The sequence below is a fragment of the Meles meles genome, chromosome 17, assembly GCF_922984935.1.
Source record: "Meles meles chromosome 17, mMelMel3.1 paternal haplotype, whole genome shotgun sequence".
In the NCBI taxonomy this organism is placed as follows: domain Eukaryota; kingdom Metazoa; phylum Chordata; class Mammalia; order Carnivora; family Mustelidae; genus Meles; species Meles meles.
Genome location: NC_060082.1, coordinates 25574440 through 25583623, shown reverse-complemented (window position 1 = coordinate 25583623; position 9184 = coordinate 25574440).

The following is a 9184-nucleotide window of genomic DNA, read 5'->3' as shown; positions in this document are numbered from 1 at the left end:
GATTCCAGGACCCTGAGACCATGACCTGAGCCAAAGGCAGAGGCTTAACCCACTGAGCCACCCGGGCACCCCTAGTTTTCTCATTTTTTATAATGACATAATATTGCATGATATGAAGGTATCTCATTTCTGTCCCTACGTGGTCATTCTAGTGATATTCTGCCTGCATAAACAGTGCTGCAAACAATAACTTTGGACAGGGGTCATTTTGCAGAAGAACACCTCTATCTGCGGGAGAGCCTTCTAGAAGTGCGATGATGACAAGGATGATGAGATCACAGGTCAGGGGTCTGGTGCAGTCATAAGTGTTGATGGCTGATGCCAAATAGCCCTCTGCAGACGCGACACCAATTGCTTTAAAGTGTCCCTCTTCGGGGCACCTGGGTGGCTCAGTCATTAAGCGTCTGCCTTTGGCTCAGGTCATGATCGCAGGGTCCTGGGATTGAGCCCCGCGCTGGGCTCCCTGCTCAGCGGGAAGCCTGCTTCTCCCTCTCCCCCTGCTTGTGTTCCCTCTCTCGCTGTCTCTCTGTCAGATATCTCGCTATGTCTCTCTCTGTCAAATAAATAAATAAAATCTTTTTAAAAAAGAAAGTGTTCCTCTTCTGGGGCATCTGTGTGGCTCAGTTGATTAAGCATCTGCCTTTGGCTCAGGTCCTGATCCCGGGTCCTGAGATCGAGTCCTGTGTTGGGCACCCTGCTTAGCGAAGGGTCTGCTTCTGCCTCTGCCTCTGGCTCATGCTCTCTCTCTCTCTGTCAAATAAAGTATTTTTTAAAGTAAAAATAAAAAAAAATAAAGTGTCCCTCTTTTGATGTAAATGAGGTATGAAAGCAGGTGGGAACTTGGAGGCTAAGGAAGGCAGGACCCGCCGCAGGCAGGCAGCACAGGCGGGGAGGCTCTGCCGTGGAGCAGGAGACACTGCCCGGGACTGAACTGTGGGTCAGAACCGCCCAACAAAGGCGGTGGTCGGAGCTGGACCTGCGGCTGCAACACACGTGCCGGACCTAGAATTCACGGGCAGGGACACCAGCGAGCATTCGGAGGGGAGTGTGTGGAGGTCTGTGATGGGGCGATGGGGCGGTGGGGCGGGTGGGAAGCCCCACCTGATGTGAGGGGACAGCTGGGACAAAAGCAGCCTTGGGTTTCAGGAAACTCCGGTTCCCAAAGTGTCAAGATACTAATGATGAGCACGAAACTGGATTTGGAGCATTCTCCTATGCTCTGAAAACATGAACACAGACCATGAAGAAGGAACTGAAGGCGCGCCCGGCTGGCTCAGTCAGTGCAGTGAGATCCAGACCCTGGATCTCAGGGTTGTGGGTTCGAGCCCCACACTGGGTGTAGAGGTTACTTTAAAAAATAAATAAAAACAAAACAAAAAAGAGGGAATTGAAGATTTCCGTTTCCAGACTGACTTCTAGCCACATGTTTGTTATCCCTCCTGTGACCCCCCCCACGATGAAACCGACGATAAAGCAATGAAGAAAAGTACATTCTCTTAATGAGGACGAGAACAGAAGGGAGGCTGGCAGAGAGGGACATTTTGGGTGAGTATATAGGGATGGACATGGAGAAGAGAGGTCCCCGATGAAGGGGGAGGACAGAGTGGGAGGTGGCGGAGAAGGCCCCACGGCATCCCAGCAGAACCACAGTGGGGCTCAGAGAGGCCGGGGATTGGACGGCGTAGAGGAGGCAGGAGACGCAGCAGTGGCTAAAAAGAGGAGGACTGGCCAACAGCGCGGCAACGGCAGATCCCTAAGCGACATGAAGGGCAGCCAGGGACCCATCCCCATCGGAAGGTTCAACAGCCCCAAAGAAGGGGCTTCCACCTCTGTAACTTGGAGTCCCCCCCCCCCCCCGTGACCCAGGCTCCCTCCCCGGAGGATATGAAGCTGACTGACCAGTCCAGCCTCCCTCTTCAACACGGAAAGACAAAGACCCTCAGACATCCAACAAAGCCTCTGGTGTGAAAAGGATGCAAAGGTAAGTACACAGGGGCGGCGAGGATGCTCCACGGGAAAGAGAAACACCTTCTGACACAGAAGACACAAGAAAACCTTCCAAACCTGATAGGTATTTTCAGGGAGACTTGAGGGCTGTTGCATTCCCAGACAAGGACAGGAGGCTATGAAAGAAACAACCAGAAAACAGTGTGAGTGGGGTGCCTGGGTGGTGCATTTGGTTGAGTGTCCGACTCTTGATTTTGGCTCAGGTCATGATCTCAGGGTCATGAGATCGAGCCCCAAATCCAACTCCTTGCTGGGTATGGAGTCTGCTTGAGATTTCCTCTCTCCCTCTCCCTTTGCCCTTCCTCTTCTTCCCCTCCCCCTCATGCTCTCTCTCTCAAAAAAAAAAAAAAAAAAAAAAAGAAAGAAAGAAAGAAAAAAAGAGAAAATAGTGTGAGCTACCAGAAATTAAAGTTAGGATTGTAGAAATAAATATTTCAGTAAATGGTGTTGGAAGGTAGAGAATTAGAAAATCATTATGATAAAAGTCTATCCAGAACAAAAGTACAAAGAAATTTTCAAATAAAGAAATAAAATAATTCCCCAGAGCTAAAGAGCAGAATTTTCGAGTATAAAGTGGACACCAAGAATCACCAGTGAATGAGACACCAATAAGCTCTGTCGTCGTGAACTTTTAAAATAGCAATGATAAACACAAGATCCTACAAGTTTCCCTAGAGGGGAAAAAGTTTACCTCTAAAAATATAAGAACCAGGGACATGCAACTGGCTCAGTTGGTGAAGCATGCGACTCTTGATCTCGGAGTTGTGAGTTCGAGCCCCACGTTGGGTGTAGAGATTACTTAAAAGTAAAACCTTAAGAGGCGCCTGGGTGGCGCAGTGGGTTAAAGCCTCTGCCTTCGGCTCAGGTCATGATTCCAAGGTCCTGGGGATCGAGCCCTGAGTGAGGCTCTCTGATCAGCGGGGAGCCTGCTTCCTCCTCTCTCTCTGCCTGCCTCTCTGCCTACTTGTGATCTCTGTCTGTTAAATAAATAAAATCTTTAAAAAAAAAATCTAAAAAAAAAAGAATTAGACTGGCCTCAGGATTCCCATTAGCTAAGGCTAGAATAATGCCTTTAACATTGTGTGAAAAAAACGATTTTAAATTTTTTTATAAACATTATTTATTTATTTATTTGAGAGAGAGAGAGAGAGATAGCATGAGCAGGGGGAGGGGCAGGCAGAGGGAGAAGCAGGCTTCCTGCTGAGCAGGGAGCTGGACGCAGGGCGGATCCCAGGACCCTGAGATCATGAGCTGAGCCGAAGGTAGATGTTTAACCCACTGAGTCCCCCAGGTGCCCCCCAAAATAACTTTTAATGCGAAGTCTATATCCACCCACATTACCATTCAAGTGTGATGGTGGAGCCAAGACACTTCCAGAAAGGAGAGACTCAGAAAATCCATGGACCATAAGCCCCCTCTTAAGAAAGTACTTTGATGTAAAACGGGGTGTGGGAAAATGATAGCCTAAACAAAGGAGAAAAAGAGAGGGAGGGAAGGGAAGAGGAGAAGGAGGATGGGAGGGAGAGAGGGAAGGAGGAAGGAAGGGAAAACAATGGGACCAGGCCAGGGCATCAGTGAAAGGAAGAAGTCCCAGGTGGACAACTGTGCGACAGAAAAGCAACACACCCGGGGCGCCTGCCTGGCTCATCAGAAAAGCACGTGACTCTTGATCTCAGGGCTGTGAGTTTGAGCCCCACAATGGGCATAAAGATTACTAGATAAATAAATAAGCAAACAAACAACAACGACAACAACAAAAACCAACTTGCCCAAATTAGAGCACAAGAGAGCGGACCCTGTGTGCGGGATCCCTGAGGAAAAGGGGGACCTCATAAACAAATAAAGCCTATCCTCGATCGGCTGAAAAGTTGGAAGACGAAACTTGAGGAAATGATAATATCAAGCGAAGAGAAGAAGAGAAGGACAAGGAGAAGGCAGGAGAAGGAGACAGGCAGTCGAACTCTAGGATAAACTAAAGCAAATAAAAGGAAAGGTAATTCTAAGACATTGCTGGCTCGGCCACAATCGGTGTTTACATTGTCACAAATGTGAACATTATTTATTGGACTTAAACTTTTAGAACCAACCTACAGGCAAAACGTGAAGACCTAACAACGGTTAGAAAGTTAGAATTTCAAGGAAATGTTCAGAAGACAGAAGCTGGGAAGGAGAGCCCAAGGGAAAGGTAGGAGCGATGTAGGCTCAGCCTACAAGATGGCAAATCCAGACAAGCTAGAGCCGACGAGACGAGAAATAAGATATAAATACGTTACCTGAAACAGCAAAGGTAATCAACAGACTTATTTTCATTTTGTTGAGAGGAACTGAATAAAAACAGCCCTGTAACCATGTTGGGAAGAGGACGGGAAGAGGGTTGGATGGATGATGTGCACGAACTCCACCCCTGTGCTCCCCAGTTAACAAATCAATAGAGGCTGTCTAGAAAGCAGACATCCAGAAACAGCAGCATGAGCACATTATTTCGAGATACGGAAGTCACTCCCAGAATAACGGAGGTAGAAGTGGTTGCCTCTGAGGAATGAGACTCGGGGAGAGGATGAGGTAGGGCTGTTCACCGTAGGCGCCTCCGTTCGGCCGTAGTTTTAACCAAGTGCAGGATGTTCTTGGATATAAACATTTAATTGTATCCCAAGGAAGACAAGAAGGCGGGCTCATGCACCCGCACGTGAGGGCTGGAGGCCAGATTCCAAGGAATCAGACACCTCATGAAATCTCTTGCAGGTAAGACTGAAAAGCAACCAGGATAAACGAAGAGGACGTTGGCGATGAGAGAATGTTCTGATTTTCGCAAAGAGACAGACGGTATTTCTGGAAACAACGGACCAAACGACTCAATATAGAATCCTGGCAAAATTCTAGCACAGATTACTAAACAGATGGCTTGGGAGTGTTTGGGGATTTATTTATTTATTTATACTCTGCCTTGTTCCAGAAAGAAGGATTTGTAGAGGCTTACAGAGAGGCGAACAGTACAACACGATAAAAAAAAATAATTTTCCGTGAGGAAAGAGTCTCAGAAAGTTAACCACGGCGTTGCTATGTGACCCAGTAAATCCGGTGTGGGTAAGCGCCCGAAAGACCTGAACCTCGTTCTCGTGAAAGCTCGTATGTAAGTGCTCACAGCGGCGTTATTCGTGATGGCAGAAAAGTGGAAACCCGTGTCCATCAATGGATGAATGGAAAAGCAAATTGTGGCACAGCCCTGTGATGGAATTTCTTGTTCAGCCACGAAAAGGGTACTAGACGCGTGTCACAACATGAAGGAACCTCGGAAACATGCTAAATGAGGGAAGCCAGACCCAAAAGCCACATATGATATGAGTCCCTTTCTATGAATTGTCCAGAGTAAGTAAATCTATAAGGAAAGATGGTAGACAGTGGTTGCCAAAGGCTGAGAAGACGGGGGAAGGGGATGTGGCTGCTAATGGATAGAGTTTCCTTCAGGGGTGATGAAAATGTTCTAGAATTAGGTAGTGGTGATGATCATATAATCTTGCGGGTGTACTAAAAACCGCGGACTCATACACTTTGTTGTTTTTTAATAAATTTTATTTTTTTAATAAACATATAATGTATTTTTATCCCCAGGCGTACAGGTCTGTGAATCGCCAGGTTTACACACTTCACGGCACTCACCATAGCACACACTTTGTTTTTTTAAATTAAATTATTTGAGTAATCTTCTACACCCAACATGGGGCTCGAACTCACAACCCTGAGATCAAGAGTCGCACACTCATAACTGAGCCAGCCAGGCACCCCTGAGTCATTCACTTTAAAAGAGTGAATTTTATGGTACGGGGATTATACCTCAACTAAAAAAAAAAAAAAAAAAAAAAAAGGAGGGGGATGAGGAAAGGGGAATAAAAGGACAGAACAGAAAAGAAGGAACCGAGTCAGCTTACGATACATATACCATACAATTCTGTACAGGCGATCAAGGTGGGCCATGACTTCAGCCATGAGATTTCCAGCAGCTTCTATCAGCTTGGAAAGGATGTTAATTAAATAATTCCCAGCATCCACAAGATAAAAAAGAACTGGATATTCAGGAGGATCACAGTTTTTCTTGGTACGGATGCCCGGCAGGAATCTCTCCTGGGCATCTTCCTATAGGGATCCGTAGGCAGCAACATTCCCACCGTAACTGCAGTAATCCATCGTAGGCTCGCTCCAGCTAGGCAGAAAGCCCCGGTAGAATTCAACAAGGGCACTTTAACTCGGGCCCTAAATGCTCTGCCAGGGTATGCGAGCAATTCTCCAAGGGCAAAATGTCCATTCTCTGGAGCAGTGGATTCCAACCTTGGCTGCACATGAGAAAATCCCCAGGAGCTTCGGCAAAATACCAGTACAGGACCCCATCAACCAGAGAAGCTGACTGTCTTTAGTTTCCAGGTGATTCTGACCCACAGCCAGGTCTGAGAATGACTAATAGATGAAATGTACTTCCCTCACCAAACCCTCCACAAATATTATTTCTTGCCTCAGAGCTTATTTGTAAGTTCAAGTTTCTAGTAATGAAACTTGAAATTCACACACTCCTATTTCCTGAATGTCTGCTGTTCACCAGGTAGGTGTTTGGCCGTGCACCTGAGATAGAAGGATTAATGTGTGACCCAATCTCCATCCTTGGGGCGCAGACATCTGATCCGCGTTAAGGACACCCCAGCTGGTGATCACAAGGAAGTGTGGTAAGAGGAGATGGAGGGAACACAGGCAGACCCCTTAGGTAGCAATAGGGGTGTGGGGAGCTCCCCACAGGATGACTAGCTCACCTGAGTTCCGAATGAAAGGTTAATTAGGAGGGTGGAGAATGGGACATGTGTTCAATATTTTTCTCAATGAGTTGGATGACAGTTAGTCACCATCCGTTATGAATGTGAGGGGCCATCCTTGCTCTGGGACAGCTGGAGGAATGGCCCTTCTGCGGCACGGCTGAACTGGGATCCATAGTGTGCAGGCAGGGAAGAGAAACCCAAATGGAAATTACATGAGGCTCAGGGTAGGGGAAGACAACTAAAAATGTAGGCGGCACCGAACTCCGTGTTCTACCAGAGGCTCAAGTGTGCTCTCATTTCTTCCCACCGCCACACTGCAAGGATATGCTATTTTGCAGTTTAAGAGAATTGGGCTGACAACGTTGAGGGCGGAGATGACAGTCGAGTGCGGGGCCAGAACATAGTGCTGGTCTGTCCTGCTCCCACGTCCAGATTCTTCTATTATTCCACATAGACCAAGTGCTATACTGCATAGGACTTCCATAAGTCAACTGCGTTTCGACAACTGCAGTTCTGGGGGGGTAGCGCGCCTGGGTGGCTCAGTCGGCCTTCCACTCAGATCATGATTCCCGAGTCCTGGGATCGAGTCCTTCTTCCCGACACCTTGCTCAGTAGCGAGGCTGCTTCTCCCTCTGCCTGCTGTTCCCCCTGCTTGTACTCTCTCTCTCTCTGACAAATAAATAAATAAAATCTAAAAAAAAAAAAAAAATAGCAGTTCCTAGGGGAAGATGTCACCAGCTCTAAGCCTGCACACCAGTCTTGGGTGTATAAGTAGGAGTCGAATGTGAGAGGCAGATGGCGTCATGGGGAGGGTCCAGACTTTGGAGTGGGCTCAAAAATTCAGCTGCGATATGTTCTAGCTGTGTGGCTCTGGGCAAGTTACTCTGCCTTCTTGAGCCTCAGTTTCCTCATCCATAAGAAAGAGATAATAATGCCTGCCTCATTGAGCCCGATGTGGGGCTCCATCCCAGGACCTGGCAGACACTTAATGACTGAGCCGCCCGGGTGCCCCTTAAGGTATTGTTTTAAAATAATCATTGTGAAGATTAAAGATAATGTAGGTGCAGACGAGGAGAAGATATTTATAATATACGTGAGAGAGGACTTCTATCTAGAATATAATAAAACTCCTCAATAATATTTTTAAGGACAGACAACTCAATGTTCAAAGTCGGCAGAGGACGTGGGGCCCATGGGTGGCTCAGTTGGTTAAGTGACCAACTCTTGATTTCAGATCATGTCATGATCTCAGGGCCATGGGATCAAGCCCCATGTGGGGCTCTGTGCTGGGCATGGAGCCTGCATAAGATTCTCTCTCTTGCCCTCTCTCTTTGCCCCACTCCTCACCCTCCTTTCTCTCTCTCTCTCTCTCTCTCTAAAATGAAAATATAAATCTTAAAAAAAAAAAAAAAAGGTAGACAGAAGACTCGAAGGGACATTTCACAAAAGAACATGTGTAAGTGACCAAAAGGTATATAAGATATTGAACGGTAACTCTTATTAGAGAAATGCAGATGGAAACCCTTAAAAGGGGCACCTGGGTGGCTCAGTGAGTTGAGCCTCTGCCTTCAGCTCAGGTCATGATCCCAGGGTCCTGGAATCAAGCCCCACCCACATCGGGCTCTCTGCTCCGTGGGGAGCCTGCTTCCCCCTCCCCCTCTGTCTGCCTACGTGTGATCTCTCTCTCTCTGTCAAATAAATAAAATCTTAAAAACAACAACAACAACTAAGAAACTAGTGGCTTCCAACATGAGGATTAAAGTGAAGGTGACTGGTGACAAGGACGTGGAGAGAAAGGAACCCCAAAGGAGTGTCTGCTGGTACAACCCCATGGGTAACTGCTTGGCAGCATTGCCTACGCTATACCAAGCCCATGACCTCGCACCTCCACTTCTGAGCAAATCCTCAACAGACCGAGTGTTTCCTTCCCCAAAAAGACAAGTCATGAATGCTCACAGCAGCCCTATTTACAGTAGCTCCAAACTGGAAACAACATGAATGTCCATCAATAGCAGATGGGATAAGTAAATTCGTGTACATAACTTTGTATGCCATAAAACTGTATGCAAATAAATTGCGTGTATGTATATGGCGGAATATGGCACAGCAATGAAGAATAACGAACTTACACTCTCACAGACATAATATTGAGCAGGGCCATTACCGTTTCCGGGGTGGGTGCTGGAAATACTCTGTATCTTGATCTGGGTATGTACACATATAAAAATTCAGTTTGTTTATTTAAGCCTTGCATATTTTAATCTACATAAGTTTGACCTCTATTTAAAAAAAAAAGGTAAAGTAAACAAGGGGTGCCTGGTTGACTCAGTCGGCAGAACATGTGATGCTCGATCTCAGGGTTATGCGTTTGAGCCCCA